The sequence below is a fragment of the Gadus macrocephalus genome, chromosome 3 (assembly GCF_031168955.1).
Source record: "Gadus macrocephalus chromosome 3, ASM3116895v1".
NCBI lineage: Eukaryota > Metazoa > Chordata > Actinopteri > Gadiformes > Gadidae > Gadus > Gadus macrocephalus.
The window spans coordinates 2,679,456-2,700,364 of NC_082384.1; the positions used below are offsets into that span (position 1 = coordinate 2,679,456).

Below are 20,909 nucleotides of genomic sequence, written 5' to 3' on the forward strand. Positions count from 1 at the left end.
TTTGGCCCCCCGAGGTCCCACTTGAAAACAATCTGGCCCCCTGACAGATTTCACCCTGGCATCCCTGATCTATGGTATAAAGGCTGGGACGAATTTCAAATTATAATGTTATGTTGAAAGTATAGACCTTCGCGATTCCCATTGAAACGAGGTTCGGACCTTTCTGGACCTAGTTCAATTTTAATTGAAGACCCCTGGTCTATAGCATGGTTTCTCAATGGGGGCGGTACCTCCCCTGGGGGGCGTTCGCACAACCTAGGGGGGCGCTGGGAATGTGATTTTTTTCCAATTTTTTGGGGGCGTTTTATAAACATTCAGTTTTCAATTTTTTCTTTACTGTCTGCACAGTGTAACAGTGGTCATACAGCGCGGTTCGGTCCTGCACACGCCCGGACTCCCTTTACATCAGCTATCGTCATGATCTCTATCGCTGATAAACATAACCCAAGTTTGCGGGTTAACAGTTCAATAAACAACACAACACAATCAAACATGGGCGATAGCAAACAACAAATTGTCTCGTAGCCCGTTTTCCTCCTTCCTCTTGCTGTTAGGTTCCAGCTGCTCTGAGCGTAGTCTCCACGAAAAGACTGTTGCATTTCAAATACAAAATATATAGGCTTAATAAGGGCTCTGCACGCGATCTGTTTTCGCGGTGCCCGCGTTGCCCGGGCCGCTGTCACAGTGCCCGAGGTTCCCGGGCCATTCATTTATTGACGGGGCACAGCGGGAGGCGTGGGAGTGCCTCGGTGCCCGTGGTTCCAGGGCTCCGGTGCCCGCGTTGCCGGGGCCGCTGTCAAAGTCCCCGCGGTTCCCGGGCCATTCATTCATTGACGGGGCACAGCGGGAGGCGTGGGAGTGCCGTGCCCGCGGTTCCCGGGCCGCGGCGCACGCGTTGCCCGGGCTGCTGTCACGGTGCCCGTAGTTATCCAACCATTTCTTCCTCAACTCTTCTCCCTTGGCCAATAGATCCCCCCCCTCCCTGGAAGTTTAATTGGGTTTACAGTGATGGACAGTGCTGTTAGCCAATCAGAGGTGAGACATTTGCAGGTCATGAATATTCATTAATATTTATTTACATTTTTTCCAAATTTGTGACCACCGCAATTTCAATGAAAAACGATACAATGACACTTTTAAGCAATATAACACGAGTGTGAGTGGGGTTGTTAGTTTATTTATTTATTTTTATTGGGGGGGGGGGCAAGAGGGCAAGAGGATCAGGGTAAGGTCAGGGGGGCGTTTGCTCAAAAAAGGTTGAGAACCACTGGTCTATAGCATATAACCGCGTTGTCTGATTAGTTTAATTCATTTTTCACAATTTAACAGCTCTCGTTTTGAGGAATAATCACTGCGCCATTCTTTTTAATGGGAATCGCGTCGGTCTATACTTTCAACATAAAGTGTACATATTTATAATTCGAAATTCGTCCCAACCTTTATACCACAGATACTCTAGGGCAGGGGTTGGCAACTGGTAATAACTAGCTGGTAATAACTGGCCCGCCAGACATATAATCTGCCCCGCCAGATTATTATGAAGTTATGTTTTTTTAGCTTTTTTTTTTATATCGAATATCTATATCTGTTCGCTTAAATGTGTTTTTTAATGTAATGCTATCAAATCCTGCTACTAGTCCCGGAAGGTTAGAGACACACTCGTCACGGGCACGCGTAAGCTGCGAGGGGCTGAGCCGGAGTTATTGGAAACTATCCAATAATAAATGAAACGGAACCCCCCTCTATTGGCCTATATACAACAACCATGGCGACCTGACATTACCTATTTTTGTGTGATACTGCACGTATGGAAAGGCAGGAGGTGTTGACAAAAGTCCACAAAAGATTTAAGACGGCAAGCTCTGAGACATTGCCGTTTAACGCAAGTACAGTCTGATGAGGCTACTTCGCCTACAGCTCTTCTAACGACGAGTAGGCTAGGAACGAAGGTTTGTTGGTGTGCGCAGTCAGTCAGCACCCGCCATGGTGTGTGTATATGTGCATGTGCCTGTGTGTGCGCACGGTCAGTCGGCACCCGCCATGTTGTGTGCATATGCACAGTCAAACAGCACCCGCCGTGGTGTGTGTGAATTCAGCACCTGCCGTGGTGCGTGTGTGCGTGTTGTGTTGTGTGTGCAGTCAGTCAGCACCCACCGTGGTGTGTGTGTTGTCATGCGTGAAGTGTTTTAAGAGTGGTTGGCTGCTTTTTTAGGTGCGCACTACTGCCCTCTCTCCAGCATAAGGCCTTTCTACACTGCCAAGCCGATTCAGTCGAGTGTGGGCTACAAACGCCAGCATATTCTTTATTTTGCTGACCACTTTTGGGTTAGGGATGGGTTAGGGTTTTTTATCCCGACAAAAGCCTCGTAAGGACAGTTCCTCTGCTTCTCTCTCGTAGATCGCAACATCTTTCAACGTCTTTGTTTAATATGACTGCATCACCTTCTCTCACATGATCAGCAGCTCGCAGATTTCACTTTCTCTCCAGTTAGAACTAGTCATGATGATATCGCTGCGTTATCTCTGTGGAGACAGTGCAGCCACACCTCTACCCAACGTGATCAGGCATGACATTTACGTGATTAGGGCATACACTTGTTTATATATACGTCTTTTAAGAGTCATCTAGTGCTTGGTAGTAGGGCTGGGCGATATATCGAATATATGCAATGTATCGCGAGATGTTCTCCAGGGGATGAATAAAATGCCCCTGTCGCGAACATCGAATACAAATTGGCACGCAATGTTTCTTTTTGCCGCCGCCGGCATACTCGTTGTGCTTTCACGCGACGGGGCGACAAGATCTCATACAAAGTGAACGTAGAGATGCGTATCGGGCAAAAATTTGTGGCGCGACAAATTCGCTCGAGTTGAAATATTTCAACTTTGATGCGAATTTCGCGTGATGACAGCCAATCAGCTGTCAATATAATATAATTGTTTTATAATATCACGGCCAAAAGCTCTGGGCGCCTCCGGATGGCCGTAGCGTGGGGAGCTCATAGGGATTGGGCTTCTCGGGGTTTGTTTAACGCACAGCGTTCCCTTCTCTCACTCTTTCCTGTGGCTCTCTAAACACACTCACTCCCCCCGCCCATTGCGAGTCCACGAGATTCTCATGGACGCGCGTGTGTGACGTAGTCTGGAAGGCGCGCTGCTGTAGGTGTGTGTACCTCCGACCGGTGAGTGAGAACAGCCAGAGAGAGAAAAAAGGATGGAAACTGAGGATTTGGTTTCGAAAAAGAATAGCACTGGATCCTTCGTCTGGCAGTGTATATATAATAATTATTATTCAAACCGTTATTTAAATAATTAACGGTTTGAATAAATGCTGTGTTGGTAAATCGAACTTGCTGTGATTTTCCTTTTCTTATGTGCAAGTTCTAAATTGTTCCAATAGAAAGCACTAATGAGTTTAAACAATATGTTGTTTCATGTAATCTACATGCAGACTTATGTTTCAGTAATACTAGAATTATTACTGACGTAACATTATGCCAGACATGGTTGAATCGAGCATTTATGATGTTCTCTAGAGGAGATTCAAAATATATCGAGATATACATCTTGTATCGAGATATAGTAAAAAAATATTGAGATATTCATTTTGGCCCATATCGCCCAGCCCTACTTGGTAGGCATGTGACTAAGCCAGCTAACGGGCCAGCGACGCAGTTCTAGATGCACTTTTATTAATCAATTCCTTGAACTAGCCTTTGATAATGTTCTGGCCCGCCACCTACTGCCTGGAAAATGTTGGCCCGAGGCCAAACTTAATTGCCGACCCCTGCTCTAGGGTTTATAGCATATAACCGCGTTGTCTGATTACAGTTTAATTAATTTTCACAATTGACCAGCTCTCATTTTGAAGAATAATCACCGCGTCATTCGTTTCAATGGGAATCGCGAAGGTCTATACTTTCAACATAACATTATAATTTGAAATTCGTCCCAGCCTTTATACCATAGATACTACAGGGCAGGGGTCTTCAATTAAAATTGAACAAGGTCCAATTCCTTCCAAAAAAAGGTCTGAATCTACCACGTCCTAATAGCCTTCTTTTGTCAAATAAAATCAACACGACATATTACCTTATAATTTCAGATGTATTTATTATCAATTTCCAAATAGCTTACTTTTAACCATGAAAAACTAGTAAGACAAAGTAACTCATATTAATATTTCAAATAAACAAAACAGGTACATTAGGCCTGCATTTCAATTAAACATAAAAAGTGCCTAAGGCCTACATGTCAACTAAGCAGAACAGGAACACTAGGCCTACACTTCAAATAAACACAAAAAGAGCATTAGGCCTTCATTTCAAGCAGGCAAAACAGGTACACTAGGTCTACATTTCAAGTAAGCAAAACAGGTACCCCATCTGTAGTGACTGAGACAACCTTTGTTAGATCAATCCCCCTCTTTGACAGCATCTCCTTAATAGCCTCATAAATATCTTCTCGTCTTGTGTGTGTCTCAAGTGGTGTTAGACCCAACAGGTCCTCACAGATCTCTTTATTGTGTTGATGAAACAATCGCACATAAACCAAAAGCTGGGCATTATCCGTTACATCTGAAAAGTCATCAATGGCTAAGGATGGGGCACTCTGAAAAGCCGCATCAAGCTGTGACAGTGCGTCATCTGATAACATTTCAGATTTTCTGGTTGTCGTTGCAGCTCACATTGGGATTTGCTTTATTTTTTCACACAATTCATCCCTTTGTTTACCTACAAGTAACGTCTCGGTAGCGGCGTTCAAGCACTCCTTCACAACAGTCACTGAAAGTTTTTTTTATGTTGCCCAGATATCCATGCAATCTTAAGTGAGCATTCATTTGCACGTTGATGGCCTTTAAATGAGTGTGTGAAGACACGTGTAGACCTGTCATACTGAGCTCTCAGCTCGGATATTTTCCACGCTCTTACTTCTGACTTCTGGGAATACTTCTCCTCGAAGGATCTGTGTTTGGATTCGTAATGCCGCTTAATATTCCCGCTTTTTATCAGCGACACGGTTTCAACACATAAAAGACACAACAAAGATTTGGTTCTGCCTTGCGGGAGAATGAACATGTATTGGTCAGTTCATTCATCTTTAAAATGTCTGTTTTCGGGGTCAACTTTTCTTATTTTCGAGCAAGCCATTTTCTCATTCCAAATCGCTCTTCCGGTAAACAAAAAATTTGATTGGCTATTTTTTGAGTGACGCTATTACGCACATACTTAGAAAGGAGTCAGCTGAGGTGGTTCGGGCATCTGGTAAGGATGCCCACTGGGCGCCTTCCTTGGGAGGTGTTTCAGGCACGTCCAGTGGGGAGGAGACCTCGGGGAAGACCCAGTACTAGGTGGAGAGATTATATCTCAACACTGGCCTGGGAACGCCTCGGGATCCCCCCGTCAGAGTTGGTCAATGTGGCCCGGGAAAGGGAAGTCTGGGGCCCCCTGCTTGAGCTGCTCCCCCCGCGACCCGACCCCGGATAAGCGGACGAAAATGAGATGAGATGAGATTACGCACATGCCGTGACAGACGGAGGGAGGAGTTCATTGCTTTTTGCTGTTTTTATGCTGTACTACAGACTATTCTGACTATTTGTATTTCAGTGAGAAATGATTTTACTAACATAATCATGCTTTGTATAGTGAAATCAAAAAAATAAATTAAATAATAATTATATATATATATATATATTTTTTTTTTTATATTATTATTTTAAATTGGTCACTTGGTCCGGACCCGGACCGCCGTTTGGAGAAGCCTGCTATAGGGTCTATAACATATAACCGCGTTTTCTGATTACAGTTTAATTTAACAGTAAACTGACATCGCTAATTAACACCGCAACTGCAAATTAACCACACAGAGATAACCATTGCAACCGGTCAAACATTTATTTTTTTGCGATCATTCTGCGTGCATATCCGCCGTGTTGATAAACAAATAATCCTTCTGCACACATGGCCAAATCCCCCTCCCCCTCCTTTTTCCCTCTCCCGACACACAAACAGCAACTAGAGGATATACATCGGTTGTGGATATCGGCCTAATTTTACTCATCGGGCCGATGCCGATATGCTAAATATCGGCATATGGACTCCATCTGGATTTAGATTTAAAAAGTGCTAGAGAAAGAATTTTCTCCAATGTCATTAAAACCAACACTAATAATGCAAAAGCCCTATTTGCAACTGTTGACAGATTGACCAACCCCCCCAACACAAATTCCACCTGATCTCCATTCCACGCAGAAATGCAATGAGTTTGCAGCTTTTTATACAGATAAAATTGAAGGCATCAGACACGCCATCGATATCTCCACATCAAACAAAAATGTTGGACTACCACCCTGTTCAGGCAAATGTAGCGTGGCAAGGATGGCATGCTTTAATGTTAGACTCTCAAACTCTTGTGGAAACTGACACAACTAAAGCCATCCCCTTGATAATTTACCTGCCAACCTCTTTAAAGGTCCCATGACATGCTATTTGATGTATTCTTTAACATAGGTATCAGTGGGAAACTAACACAGTATTCAAAGACGTTCCCGAAATTCAGCCGTGGTGCAGAGTTACAGCCACTCCGAGCCAGTCGCACATTGAGCTTCCCCCAAATGTGCTGTTTTGGCGTCTGTCGCTATAATGCAAATGAGGGAGTGAGGCGGGTCAAGGAGGAGGGTGGGGGTTTGGCCCTGAGCTGCTTGCAGCCACGGTACCATGCGCTCTGTTAACAGTGGATGTATCGCAATGGCGAGGCGCACACAGCCTTTAGCCGTGTTCTGTAAATATTCTAGAACACACGGGAGTCCTCGAGCTCTATATCTAAATATTATCATATAGCCTACATAGATATCTATATCATATAATATATATTATCACGGCCAAAAGCTGTGTGAGCCGATATTATGAATCTCAAATGACCTCGTTGGGTTCTCCGACGTTCCTGGTTCTTCCACGTCCACATCAATGTGAAGTAGACTGAACCGTGACAAGGAGGAGAAAGGGATTGTTGCCGGGCAGCGCTTAGGCACCTCCGCCTCCGGCGGTGGTCCCTCAGCGGGGCTCAAGCGGGAGACATTCGCCGCCAACAATCCCTTTCTCCTCCATGTCGTGGTTCATGTTCTTGAGGGAGTCAAAGCCAAAGTTCCTTCCCACCAATTCATTCTCAACCTTGGCTGAGATAACCCAAACTACGAGTCGTTGTAGAAATACCAGAGACGAGAGTCCGACGTGTTATGCGCCATAACACCAAAAGCAGAACGGTTATCCAAATAATAAGGAAGTGTACAACACCTCCACGTCCTGGAGCTCTATATCTAAATAATATCATATAATACATAGATATCTATATCATATAATACATATTATCACGGCCAAAAGCTGTGTGGGCCTCCAGACGATATTATAAATCACAAACGACTTTGTCGGGTTCTGCGACGTCTCTGGTTCTTCCACTTTCACATCAATGTGAAGTAGACTGAACCGCGCGCTGCCTGCTGCCGGCTACCCGCTTCCGGGCGATGGTGCCTCGCTGCAACCGGCGGCATGTCGCATTTCATGTACTTCAGCGAGTCAAAGCCAAAGTTCCTTTCCCCAATTCCTTCTCAACCATGGCTCAGATAACCCCCACTACAGTCTCGTTGTGTAAATACAAGAGACGTCAAAGAACCGACAAGAAACACTTGCGTTACAGTGTGTGTATTCACACACACACACATGTGGCGCTCGCACGGTCGTGTCTCATTGGCGGGCCAACGTCTCTGGGCGGGCCAGGCAGAGTAAGGGGAGGAGCTTAGATGCTTTATGACGACATAAATAAAGACATTCCAAATCAGCGCGCTTGAGCCTCAGCTTTTTCAAAGGCGAGCAGAACAGCTAGTGCTCGTTTTACACCAAACGCAAGTTTTAGCCACTGGGGAACCATAGGTAGGCTAGGGGAACTCATATTTATGTTAGAAAACCTCATAAAGTGAGATTTTCATGTCATGGAATCTTTAAGAATGTTTTCGACTGCCTAGCAGTAGACATATTGCACATAGTTAACAACTCTCTCCAGTCAGGCAATTTCCCAAAAGCTTTGAAAACTGCAGTTAATAAACCCCTTTTAAAAAAGTGGAGCCTAGATGCCACTATTATTAACAACTACAGACCAATATCAAATCTACCCTTCATAAGTAAAATCATTGAGAAATATGTCCTCCAGCAACTTAATCACTTCCTGGCATCAACTGGTTGCTATGACACCTTCCAATCAGGATTTCGTCTCCTGCACAGCACTGAGACCGCCCTTACTAAAGTTGTAAACGACATCCGTCTTAACACAGACTCTGGCAAAACCTCAATACTAATGCTACTTGACCTCAGTGCTGCATTCGACACTGTAGACCACACAATACTTCTGGACAGGTTAGAAAACTGGGTTGGGCTTTCAGGCACAGTCTTAAATTGGTTCAGGTTCTACCTACAAAATAGGAACTACTTTGTTTCCTTTGGCGACTTTGTATCAGAATCAACCAACGAGACATGTGGAGTCCCACAAGGTTCGATCTTAGGACCCTCTTTATTCAACATCTACATGCTCCCACTAGGGCAAATCATGCAAAATAACAATATTGACCATCATTGCTATGCTGATGACACGCAAATCTATGTATCTCTATCACCAAATGACTATCGGCCCATAGATCTTCTGTGCCAGTGCATTGAGCAAGTGAAAGAATGGATGTGCCGAAATTTCCTTCAACTAAATGACAAAACAGAGATAATTGTATTTGGTTCTAAAACGGAAAGGCTTAGAGTAACCCAGCACCTTCACTCTCTGTCCCTGAAAACCTCAATGAAAGCCAGAAATCTAGGGGTTATCATGGATTCAGATTTGCATTGACAGTCGCATCAAATCAGTTACAAAATCTGCATATTATCACCTTAAAAATGTAGCAAGACTTAGAGGGCTCATGTCCACCGAAGACTTGTACATGCCTTTATCACTAGTAAGCTTGATTACTGCAATGGTCTCCTCACAGCTCTCCCAAAACAAACTGAGGAAGCTTCAGCTTGTTCAGAATGCTGCTGCTAGAGTTCTAACAAAGACCAAAAAAATTTAACATCTTACACCAATTCTTAAATCGTTACATTGGCTTCCTGTAGGTCAGAGAATTGATTTTAAAATCATGTTGCTAACCTTTAAATCCTTACATGATTTAGGCCCAAAATATTTAACTGATATGCTTCCACTACATAAGCCTTCTAGAGTTTTCAAACTGTGGGGCGCGCCCCCCCTGGGGGGCGCCAGAGTTCTTCAGGGGGGGCGCGACGTGAGAAAAAAATAAACCCGAAGAAAAACCTGAAAGTCGATGATTCAAATCATCAATCGTACTACAACTGTAGAAGTAACCTAACTAAATCGATTTTCAACCGTTTATCTTCGTGCAAACCATTTAACAAATCTACACACTTGTATCTTCAATAATATCTAAACAGAATTTCGATATCATTTAAAATTTCTTCAGAATCACAGTTTTAGTTTCATACCGCTTCGTTTTCAGCTGTTTTCATTGAAGACGCCAGCCCATTCTGATACAACTACTTCTAGACATCGTAACTCATTCATTTTTCGACCGTTTACCATAGTTCAAACCATTGAACAAATCTACACACTTGTATCTTCAATACTATCGAAACGGAATTTTGATAGCATTTATACTTTTTTCAGAATCACAGTTTTAGTTTCAAATCTGCATCGTTTTCAGTTGCTTATAATAATTTAGGTCACCATAGCAACGCCGGTAAACAAACCCCGCCGAATAGTCGAATCTCTGGACTGAAAAAGAAGATCTGATTCGACTCTGAAAATTCAGAGTCGGGGACCCTGAATGAATCTGTGTAAACTGGCAGTTTACACAGATTAAGATGTTCAAATGTATTTAAAAAAGGTTAAGCTAAAACATGCTTAGATAAAGTTCATAAATTGTGTTAAGAAATGTGTTTAAAAACGCACAAAGATGTTTTAATGTTTCAGAAATATGTTTCAAATGTTTAAAAAATATGTTTCAAATGTTTTAAAATTATGATCAGAGATGTTTAAAATGTGTAAAATAATTAGGATAGCTTTCAAAACACAGGTCTTTAGAACTTTTTTTTTGGGGGGGGGGGGCTCAGCTGAATTTTTTTCTCTGAGGGGGGGCTCACTCTCACACTTTGAAAACCCCTGTTCTAGACCACTAAGATCCTCTGAGACCAATCTGTTAATTATCCCCAGAGTAAACACGAAACATGGGAAAGCAGGATTTAGTTACTAATGCCACGTTTCCACTGCAGGGTGCGGAACGGATCGGATCGCAAAGGTGCGGTAGGGAGGGGGCGGTATAGCCCAGCTCAGTTCCGAGGTCGCGTTTCCACTGCCGACAGTACCCTTGGTGGTAGGCCGGATGTCGATCGCCGCGGCAGCTACGTAAACATCGTAAACAACGTCTTCCTCCCCAAGAATGCAGACGAACGTCTCCACCTCCTTGTTCGCCCAAGCAAGCTTTTTACGCGACATGTTAATTGTAAAGAATAATACCTCGAGGCTACTGTTTGTTTGTTTTTATCCCCGCGTCACCCGGAAGTGACGATTCTGTCGACCAATCAACGAAGGGGGGGTGTAGCTAGAATTTCACGGGACCCTTTCAGGCATCTGGTCTCGTTTTGGGTACCGCAACGGAGGAGTCCCGAGAATGGGGCCGGAACGGGTACGGCAAAGCCCGGGTCACGCCCACTTTTGGCGGTGGAAACGCGACCCGACCCGCACCTTTGCGATCCGATCCGTTCCGCACCCTGCAGTGGAAACGCGCCATATGTAACAAAAAGCTGGAATAAACTCCCTGAGGATTTAAGACTTGCCCCAACTCTGAGCACCTTTAAAACAAGACAAGACTTTTATGTTTGCTTTAGCTTTCTGCTAAATCTTAAATATATTGCAATTTCCAAAAAGCTTTTTTAACTTTGCCTTTATTTTCTATTTTAATACTAAAATGCCTTTTTAACTTTCTATTTTACTCATTTCTTTGCATATGTTTTCTTTTACTTATCTATTATTTTATTGCATGACAATGTTTATATGTGAAGCACTTTGAGTCTGCCTTGTGTATGAAAAGTTATATATAAATAAAGTTGCCGTGCCTTGCCTTAAAAAATTATGAACATCAGCCGAAACTGATACCGATATTAATGCTCATATATCGTGCATCCCTAGTAGGATATGACCTTTGTATGACCTTACTGCTCCGCCCAGCAAAGGAACCCAAACCGTAAGATCAAGTCCTTGAACCCATGGGACTGTGCTAGCAAAAACACAGAAGCTCTGCTGAAGAGCTGGGGGAAGATCACGATCCGGCCGGTATATTGGAATAATAATGGATTTGCTTTGATGTGTTTGATGGGACATTTCAAAGGGAGGAAACAAATCCAAATCATGGTTTACTGTAAAGCTGCCACAATCCTTCTAGTTTGGCAGCCAATTTACAACCTCTCCATGTCATATCCAGGGATTAAAGTGAAAAAAAATCTTCTGACTGAAATTTTATTCGCGCTACAGCCAAGTCACGTGCAGTGTGTGAAACATGTTCCAGGTTAGGTTACTTGACACCTGCTTAAGAAATACAAATGTATAAGACGTCAGCACCAAATGCAGCCATCACGTTTAAATGCTCGACCAATACTGTTTTACAGGAGGATTTTAAACAGCTGTTCTTTTGCATCTATTGCAATTTTTTTGTTGTCTTTTCAATTAGACTCTAAGATTTTTTTTTTGCAAAGCTTGTCTCATTTTTTTGCACCATGAACCGTAAGGCTTGCCATCGTTCCCCGTTTCCGTCAGCCATGCCCATCTCCATTTATTTTTTTGTGTTTTATCAATATCCGATACATCAGAGCCGTCAATCATTATAAGGGAGTTCATACTAGCTTAACTTTCGCTCCGACACTCAACACTAACACAACAAAGAGACGTAAGATGTGGCGCGAAAATGGTATGTATATATATACATTTGTATATAATATATTTAATATATAATCGGGATGTACATTAAAATGCTTGTGTTTTCAGTCAATTTTAACGGTAGACCTTTTAAATACTCACTATATAATTTGACAATTTTACCGGCGTTGACGTATGACGACATAATACACGCGTGTATTATGTCCATGTTCGAAACTGCATACTACCGTACTGCCGACTACATACTGCGCAGTATGTACTGTATACTGCATACTGAATGTGGGATTCAGTATGCAGTATACAGCAGACCGACTGCACCGCAGTATACAGTATGCAAGTTTCCCAGAATGCATTTCGCGGCAGCGGTAGCGGTAAAGCTGCTAAAAGCTGTTTTAATTCTCGCTTCAGTGCTGTTAATACATCACTTTCTTAAGTTTTAATATTTTTTTATGCGAGAAAGTACCTATTTAGATCCTTAATATGCGATTAGTTTATCCAAATGACGCCTGTTTGTAAATTTGTCCCGACGTTATCGGAGATGTGAAGTGGCCTCTGTGAACTCCAAATGACGGAAATCCGTCGTAGCGACGGAGAACTTTAATCCATGCATATCTCGGTATCTGATTGAGATCAAAAGCCTGGGTTTCCAATATGGACTCCATCAGGGATAGGGTGCAGGGGGAGGAGGGGAGCAGAGGAACAGCTGGGAATCCAATGCTATAGCAGGATAATAGATGTCTTTGAGGATTTGGTCTTTGTTATATCATTACATACTGTTGTAAAAGGCTTATTTAGCTTCCCGTAATTTTCGGACTATAAGCCGCGCCTTTTTCCCCATTTTTCGAGTCTGCGGCTTATATAACGGTGCGGCTAATTTATGGATTTTTACAGCTAACGTCCACTAGGGGACCTCCTAAATCTATGGATTTTACAGGTTACAGTCCACCGACTTTAACTTTATGGGCTCTATGACCGGTCCGCACCCCGCCACCAGTGGCGGGCTCCAGCAGGAAACGCTGGAGGCCGGAAAAGCCTCAGGTAGCGCGCGAAAGTAAAAGTGGACCGAGAGTGGTAGGCTACGAAAGACAGAACGAGAACGAGAGCAAGACAAATATTACGAAAGCGAAACAGTTTTCATGCATGGAAGTTTTCATGCACAAACCCTCATTATGGAAAACAAACGTAGAAATGCATATGATGCAGCTTTAAAGTTATAGGCAGTCAATCTGGCTGTAAAAGAAGGAAATAGAGCTGCTGCACGTGGCCTTGGCATCAATGAGTCAATGGTGAGACGTTGGAAACGCCAGCCGGAAGAACTGTCTCAATGCAAGAAGTCAAAAAAAGCTTTCAGAGGTAATAAAAGCAGATGGCCCGAACTTGAAGACTTTCTTGAAGATTGGGTGAACACACAGAGCAGACTGCCGAGGTGTTTCCACCGTGCAGATCCGACTGAAAGCTAAAACAGTCGCCACCGAAATGAAAATTTAAAATTTCAGAGGTGGACCATCCTGGTGTTTCAGATTTATGAGACGAAAGGGACTGTCCATCAGGGTGCGGACGACTGTGTGTCAGCAACTCCCTCCCGACTACAAGGAAAAAATAACAAACTTTGGCGAATTCACACAAAGAAAGATAGAGGAATATTCCATCGGACCGGACCAGATCATAAATATGGATGAAGTGCCTTTGACGTTTGACCTGCCTCTCACTAGGACTGTTAACAAGAAAGGTGAATCGTCCATCACGTTGAGAACCACTGGCCACGAGAGAACGAATTTCACTTGTGTTCTTGGCTGCACAGCATCTGGATTAAAGCTTCCGCCAATGGTGATTTTTAAGCGGATTACAATGCCGAAAGAAAAGATCCCGAACGGCATCTCCTTTAAAGTCAACAAGAAAGGTAGGATGATGGAAAGCGGGATGAAGGAGTGGCTGAATGAGTGCTACGTCATGCGCCCTGGAGGATTCTTTCGCCAAAAAAAAGCTTTGCTCGTTTTGGACAGCATGAGGGCCCATATAACGGATAATGTGAAAGCAGCCATCAAGAGCACAAACTCGATTCCAGCTGTGATTCCTGGGGGCACAACAAAGGATCTGCAGCCACGCGACATCAGTGTCAATCGTGCGTTCAAAGTGGCACTACGCGTTCAGTGGGAGGCGTGGATGACTAGCGGCGATAAATTATTCACCAAAACTGGTCGCATGCGAAAAGCAACTTTCGCTCAAGTTTGCGAGTGGGTCCTGATGGCGTGGAGGAGTGTCAAAACATCCACGATCATTAACGGGTTCCGAAAGGCTGGACTACTGCGTGATGAAGAGGAGGACGCCGCCACAGCTGAGGCCCTTCAGAGGCTGTTCGATTCCGACAGTGACGAAGAGGAGTTCGTTGGTTTTGACAGCGACAACGAAGGAGAGAGGAGAGTGGCTGACGAAGCCACCCTGAGCCTGTTCGTTTCCGACACTGAAGATGAGGACTTTGGTGGTTTTAGTACGCAGGAAGAAGACGGAGATGAGGATTAATGACTTGACTTTTCTGGTTTCTGGTTTTTGTTATGGTACTACTGTAGGCTACAACGTAGATAAATGTTCAAAGATGTTCACACTTTTTCAAGGTTTTTCCAAAATAGCCAATGTTAATAAATGTTTGTGATGCTATTACGGTAACTAATTTTGCTGGGGAACCCCTATGCACTCCCTCAAGGACCATTGATTGAAAACCACTGCTGTGTAGATCACTGCCGGTATGTGCGCTGGGAGCGCACCGTTTAAGTTTGAAAGTTGAAAAGTTTGTGTGTCTGATACGCTATGTGATACAGTACCGTTTACACAGCACAGTATATGTTCTGTAACTACTATTGCACTAAATGGTAACACGTAATACGTTATGCAAATATGCAACTTGTTTGTTGAAATGTTAATAAATGGGAGCTTTCTGAAGCAGCCATCTCTTTCCCGACAATCCCCTCTGTGCACGAAACCTTGCATATTGTAATTAAATATTAAAACACCCGCGTCTTATAGTCTAGTGCGGCTTATCTATGTACACATCATTCAATTTAGCTGCTGCGGCTTATACTCCGGTGCGCCTTATAGTGCGGAAAATACAGTAGTTATTTCATTCTCGTATGCAGTGAAATGTTTAAGAAATATTTTCAATACTGTGGTGGATGAAATACAGTGAAGGGATCAAAACAGTTAAAACTTTAAATTGATCAGTTTATGTATACCTTTAAAAGTTACATATTTGGGATGTGAATAACTCAAAACTTTCATGGTCGAATAATCAGTGGGTGGTATGAACGAATAATCGATTATTCGATATGTGCCGGTATTCACAAAGGCAGCCATGGATCATCGGCAAGAAATCACTTAATATCTTAAACGCAAAAAAAAAAACTACCTGCTAAGTACTTCCAGTCAAATTGTCTGTTGTGAAAAAAATGCAATGCAGTTATATGCTATAGACCCTATATAATCTGTTGTAAAAAGGCTAGTACGAATTTCACATGAAAAATATGAACACTTGTTGAAATTATTGACCATCGCGAATCCCATTGAAACGAATGGCGTGGTCGGTCTTCAAAACGAGAGCTGGTAAATTGTGAAAAAAATAACAATTAAACTGTAATCAGACAACGCGGTTATATGCTATAGACCCTAGAGCAGGGGTTCTCAAAGTTTTGACAACTGAGGGCCAATTTAGGAACCCAAAATTTGACTGAGGGCCGCCAAAGGAAAAAAAATGTTGGCGGGAAACGCCGTCAGCATCCCAGTGGTGAAAAAAAACATTGCACCGTGGACCTCTGGGAGTGAGGTCAAGTGAGGTCTAAATCATGAAACTGAGGTTCACCCTTTCAAAGTAATGTACAGCCGGATTCAAACTAAAAAATGTAAAAGGATTTAATTGAAAGCTAGAGAGAGTCGAATTTTCTCTTTATATTTATTTATATTTGTTTAAATTAATATTGCTAAAAAAAATAAAAACTTTTTAAACTTACATAATTATGTATGTCATTGCGGGCCGCCAGGAATGATTCCGCGGGCCGCCATTGGCCCGCGGGCCGCACTTTGAGAACGGCCCGCGGGTCCCTCAACTCTGACTAAGAGCTGTATTTGTCTTTCGTTCTTCATTAAGAGTAAGGTATTTTTTTTATTTGCTACATAACTCTACCATACGTCCTAATTTGGGATTGGACTGACTTTATGCCATGAGCTGAAATAAACTGTTCATCTAGTGAAACATGTTCATTGTCTTTCTTATTTTCATAACTACTTTTCATTAGAACCTATGTCTTTACATTGCCATTTGACCAAAATATTGGTTTCATTTTTATACTGCATCTGTATCTGATGTTTATAATGGGGGGTGGGGGGCTGCAAGCATGTGGGGATGTTGCTCTACTCAAGGAGAGAGAGAGACGGAGAGACAGATAGACAGATAGACAGATAGACAGATAGACAGATAGACAGATAGAGAGAGAGATATATAAGTAGATAAAATGGTTTTCTACTGTATTTGTGGCGGGTGCAACAACTCCAGCAAAAGTGGACATAGGGTCCATTGCTTCCCCAAGGACAAAGGGATCCTCCGAAGCTGGGTGCAATTTGTCAAGGTTAGGCGGGCAGATTTTTCAGCTAGCTCTGTTACCGCGTACTCAAGAATATGCAGCGCGCATTTCAAGGAGGAGGATTACCACTCGGGGGATGCCAAGATGGTCTCACTTGGTTTAAAGAGTAAGAGGACGGCGAAGTTAATTCCTACCGCCGTGTCGTCTGTGCATGCAAACCACTCTGCCTGCCCTGTCCCGAGGTCGAGAGACACCGTCTGCCGCAAGCGAGAGATTGCGGCATCATGCATCATGCTATAGCTGCTAATTACAAGCTGCGCGTTAGCTAGCTCTGTGTGTATTTTGCATACCGTGTTCCCTTTGGCACAGCCTCCACTACAAGCATGATCAGTCCGACATTAGAAGAGCATATTTCGTGATTCACGAATATGAGCCAAAACAAAATTGTCCTGAAGTAAATGTCCATATCGTCATGAAAGCTTCATGGCTAGTGTTTGGATCAGTGATCGTCATTATCAAGCTGCTTTCACAACAGTATGTTTGCGTTTTGTGTTAGTGCTAGACTGCTACGGTTCTCTTTCACATATATTTGACCGTGACCGTGTCGCCAGGGCTGTAGTGGAGGCTAAACGCAAGTAAACGCAGTTTACCCACCTCTGAAATTTCAGAAACAGAGTTTATCCACTTCTCACTTCAGAGTTTAGCTACCTCCCAATACAGTAAATGCACTACACTTGGTTGCGAATCACTGATCTAAGTATTCATAGTTTACCCACATCTTATTTCACCACTACACCCTTGCATTTCTTTTTTATATACTTATATATACTATACTTTATACTAATATACTTTTTTATATTTGTTTTCGCAAGATGTTTGCAGACGCCTCACAGCAGGAGACCGTGGACAGTGTAGACACTGTGGAGAGTGTCGATACTGGGGTTCAGCACTTGCCCTCCTCCACTTCTGACGCTGGGACACAATGTTATTTGAAGCCCCTCCGATGGTCTCACGGTAAATCTTTGGTATTTTAAGGGGTAGATATTATGTCTAAAACATTGCAAGCAGGACATTTCCATACACATTGATGAAATGAATACATAGCCTACAACCAATACATAGCCGCTTAGATTTGCCATGATTGTCATAGGTTTGGGTATGTTTACTGCCTCTGCCACAGCTGTGCTAACCTGAAGCCTAACATGGGAACACAGACTTCATTCAGCCCACAAACCTCCACTCCCCTCGCTAGTCTTGAACAGACAGTTGACGATGATGATGATAATGCCACTGTCATCAGTGACTTGTCGTGGGTGCCCGAAGAGCCGATGGATGAGGAGGAATTGTTTGATGAGGAGCCACCTTACACGTGTGACCCCCACCACAAGTGAGATAATCTAAAACCAACATAGACCATATTGAATGCTCAATGCTTTGTTAGTTTGAATAACACCGCCCCCCTCCCCCTCATTTTTTGTTGTTGTAGTTGCATTGACAAATTCATTGTTTGCCAAGAGGAGCTGATGGGCCTTTTTGCCATCTGTCCGGCCTGTTGTGAGAGGTCGGATAGTAGCATCGTGCAGCAGGAAGGATGTAACAGGCTGGCTTAAGTCTGCTGGTTTGTGATGCCATCATATTTGAGTGTTATACTGTATTGGTCATGTGTGTTTCATTGAAAATATGAAACCTTTGACCAGTAATGTACAGTACTTACTCTATATTGAATCCTGATATACTGTTGATTACTCTGTTTTCTTTTCTTTTCTTTTCTTACATATCTAGGTCTGTGCATCATGTGGCTACCACAGTTTCTGGCAAAACCAGCCAATGCTCCACAGGAACATGCCAACCTGCAACCTCCTGTTAAGTGGGGCCATTCATTTTACTGGATGTTTGGCCACACAGACACTAAGAATGTTGACCCTGTTTGGCCTGCAGTGCATCAGGGCGAGCAGTTTCTTTCGCCATCAACGCCGCTACACCATCCCTGTAATCGTTCAGGCCTGGCAGAATGATCAAGCTAAGAATTTTAGTGACCTACGGGCAATGGATGGCGGGCTAGTTCTTGCTGGTGACTGCAGGTAAACCAGTGTGAGAGCTAGACCAGTTCCACGTTTTTATTTTTTATTTGTTATCATGTAGGGTGGCTTTAGTTGGCATTTGCAGATGACATGGTGGATTGTCTTTACAGACCATGGTTCTAAAAACTTGAAACATAAATTGTAATTAATTCCAGGTCAGATTCTCTGTGTGGCACATTGCCAAAAGTATGTATCCATTGTTGGAACCTTGAAGCAGTTTTTGTTAGTGCATATCAATTAATACCATTTGTTCTAAAACAGGTCTGGGGAAGGCATTGGATGCAGCATCCAAAGAGTGTGACCAACTACAGTTGTGGAGGCCAGCTATAGTGAATCACCTCTATTGGACCGCAGCCTCAACCCCAGATGGCAACCCAGCGGTCATGGAGGCCAAATAGAGAAGTTTAGTGAACCACATCCAGGACATCCATGACCATGACACCCCTGCCTTCTCCAGTTGTGCCCATGGCCCTCTAGACGGAGATCAGCGCAACAAAGAGTGGCTGGACCCAGGTACAGTACTGGTATTATGCACGCTCTACATAGTTTTGTTTTATTTGCTGTCTTTGAGTAATTGTCTGGATGCTTTGACATGTGAACTTTGTGATGAAATTATTTTTTCATTCCCTGGCAATCTCATAACATTCTGTTTACTGTTTATGTTTGCTATAATTCATATGCAGGACAATTTCATGTGTGTTTCCATTTAAAAAAGGAATTCTGTCCGTCTATATATCTTCCTGTCTATTTGTACGTTTTCCGTCTGTGTGTCTGTCTGCCTCCCTGCCTTGGTCTTTGCAGGCTCATTGGAAGCAGTCAAGTTGGAGAACATAATGATGAGGGCTGCCTTACTGAAAGATGTTCGACAGCTGTCTCCACAACACCAGACCTTCTCCCTTGAGGCTTACCACTCCCTCATCTTGCACTTCGCGCCCAAGCACACAGGGTTTTCATACCTTGGGATGTATAGCAGGTCAGTGCTATCCAATGGAATAACACTGCAAATTATTATGCCTTTTATAGTAATAATAGTACCTATTAACATGCCTATTGTAGTATTTTGTCATACATACACCAAGTTTCAAAGGTTTTCTCAAATGTGTTTTGTAGGCTTCTCTTAGCGGCGCTGCATTATAATCACAATGCCAATCGCGAGACAGCACGGAGAAGTGACGGGACGGAGAAGTACTGCGTGCGGTATCCGCGCTTCAGAAAAGTTGGCCATGTGGTGCGTCCCATCAAAGAGGCAGCCTCATAGGGTAAGCAGTGTCATGCAGTTCTATCATTTTTTGAGATGGCGCACGAGACATCGGTGATCAGTGACAATGATCTTTATAAAGTAATATTATTATAATTATTATTATTATGTCTGCAGGTTATGCAACATCATTAATGAAGGCCCTTCGGGAGAGCTACGCCAATTCACCCGCGGTTCTTCGAGAGATTAGCGCCAATTTGTCCTCCGATGCACCCGACCCCATCGCCAAATCCTTCGAACAGATTCCTAAGGAGGAGGCCGTCAGCCTCTACCTAGCCCGGCAGTCACGCTTCAAGAAAACCTAATTTCACATTATTATTTTTTTCCACGGACAAGTCCAATGATTTAGTTATTATTTGCATGAAATTTCTTTGTATGTAATTCAAAATAATTTGGCAATCATATTACCTGTGCCTTGTCAACCTCTGTGTGCGGTGTTGTCTGGGCTCACTGTGTGTCTGCTTGATGTGCTTTTGCATGTATCACTGCATGTATGCATGCATGAAATAGTATGCGAGTGTGAGAGAAAGAGAACCATCAACTGACCCTCGGGTATGACAACACTATTGCAGAATTAATTAGAATTAGAATTAAACATTGCGGGTCTAGCGCTTCATCAGTGTTCCTTGTATGTTTTGTGCCTAACCATTTTTTTGTATAGATTTAATTCCAACCTGTGTCTTTGTTCAGTAACCATTACAAGCAATGCCAATAACCTTTTTATCCAAAATTCATGTGTTGTGTGTGCTTTATAACATTTTAAGGGCAATTGAATGATCACAACAGAATAAGAATAACAATTATTTTTATTCATTGTCATCCAAACAAGGCCTTTGAAAGCCCTGATAGGTCTGGTCACCATTCTGGAATTGCTGTCTGATGGTTGAAACCACATAAGAGGGTAGAGGCTTCCTTATACTCCTCCCTAAAACGCCATAAGCCCAGCGTATAGCCTGCCTGTACGCAGTGTACCGGTATTGCCTAGGGATAAGTAGGAAAGATTCTTAAGTTGAAAACTCTGTAAGT

At 43.1% G+C, this 20,909-nt stretch overlaps 1 protein-coding gene and 1 long non-coding RNA gene across 2 annotated transcripts in view; one reads left to right on the plus strand and one right to left on the minus strand.

The window, feature by feature from the left end:
• LOC132453342 (nucleosome-remodeling factor subunit BPTF-like) overlaps positions 1-20,909 on the minus strand; it is a 185,466-nt gene that overhangs the window by 82,197 nt on the left and 82,360 nt on the right. The gene's annotated exons all lie outside the window — the stretch shown is intronic.
• On the plus strand, positions 18,805-20,286 carry LOC132453354 (uncharacterized). The gene is made up of 3 exons (XR_009524654.1): positions 18,805-19,598; positions 19,736-19,884; positions 20,001-20,286. It is a non-coding gene; the product is annotated as an uncharacterized LOC132453354 (long non-coding RNA).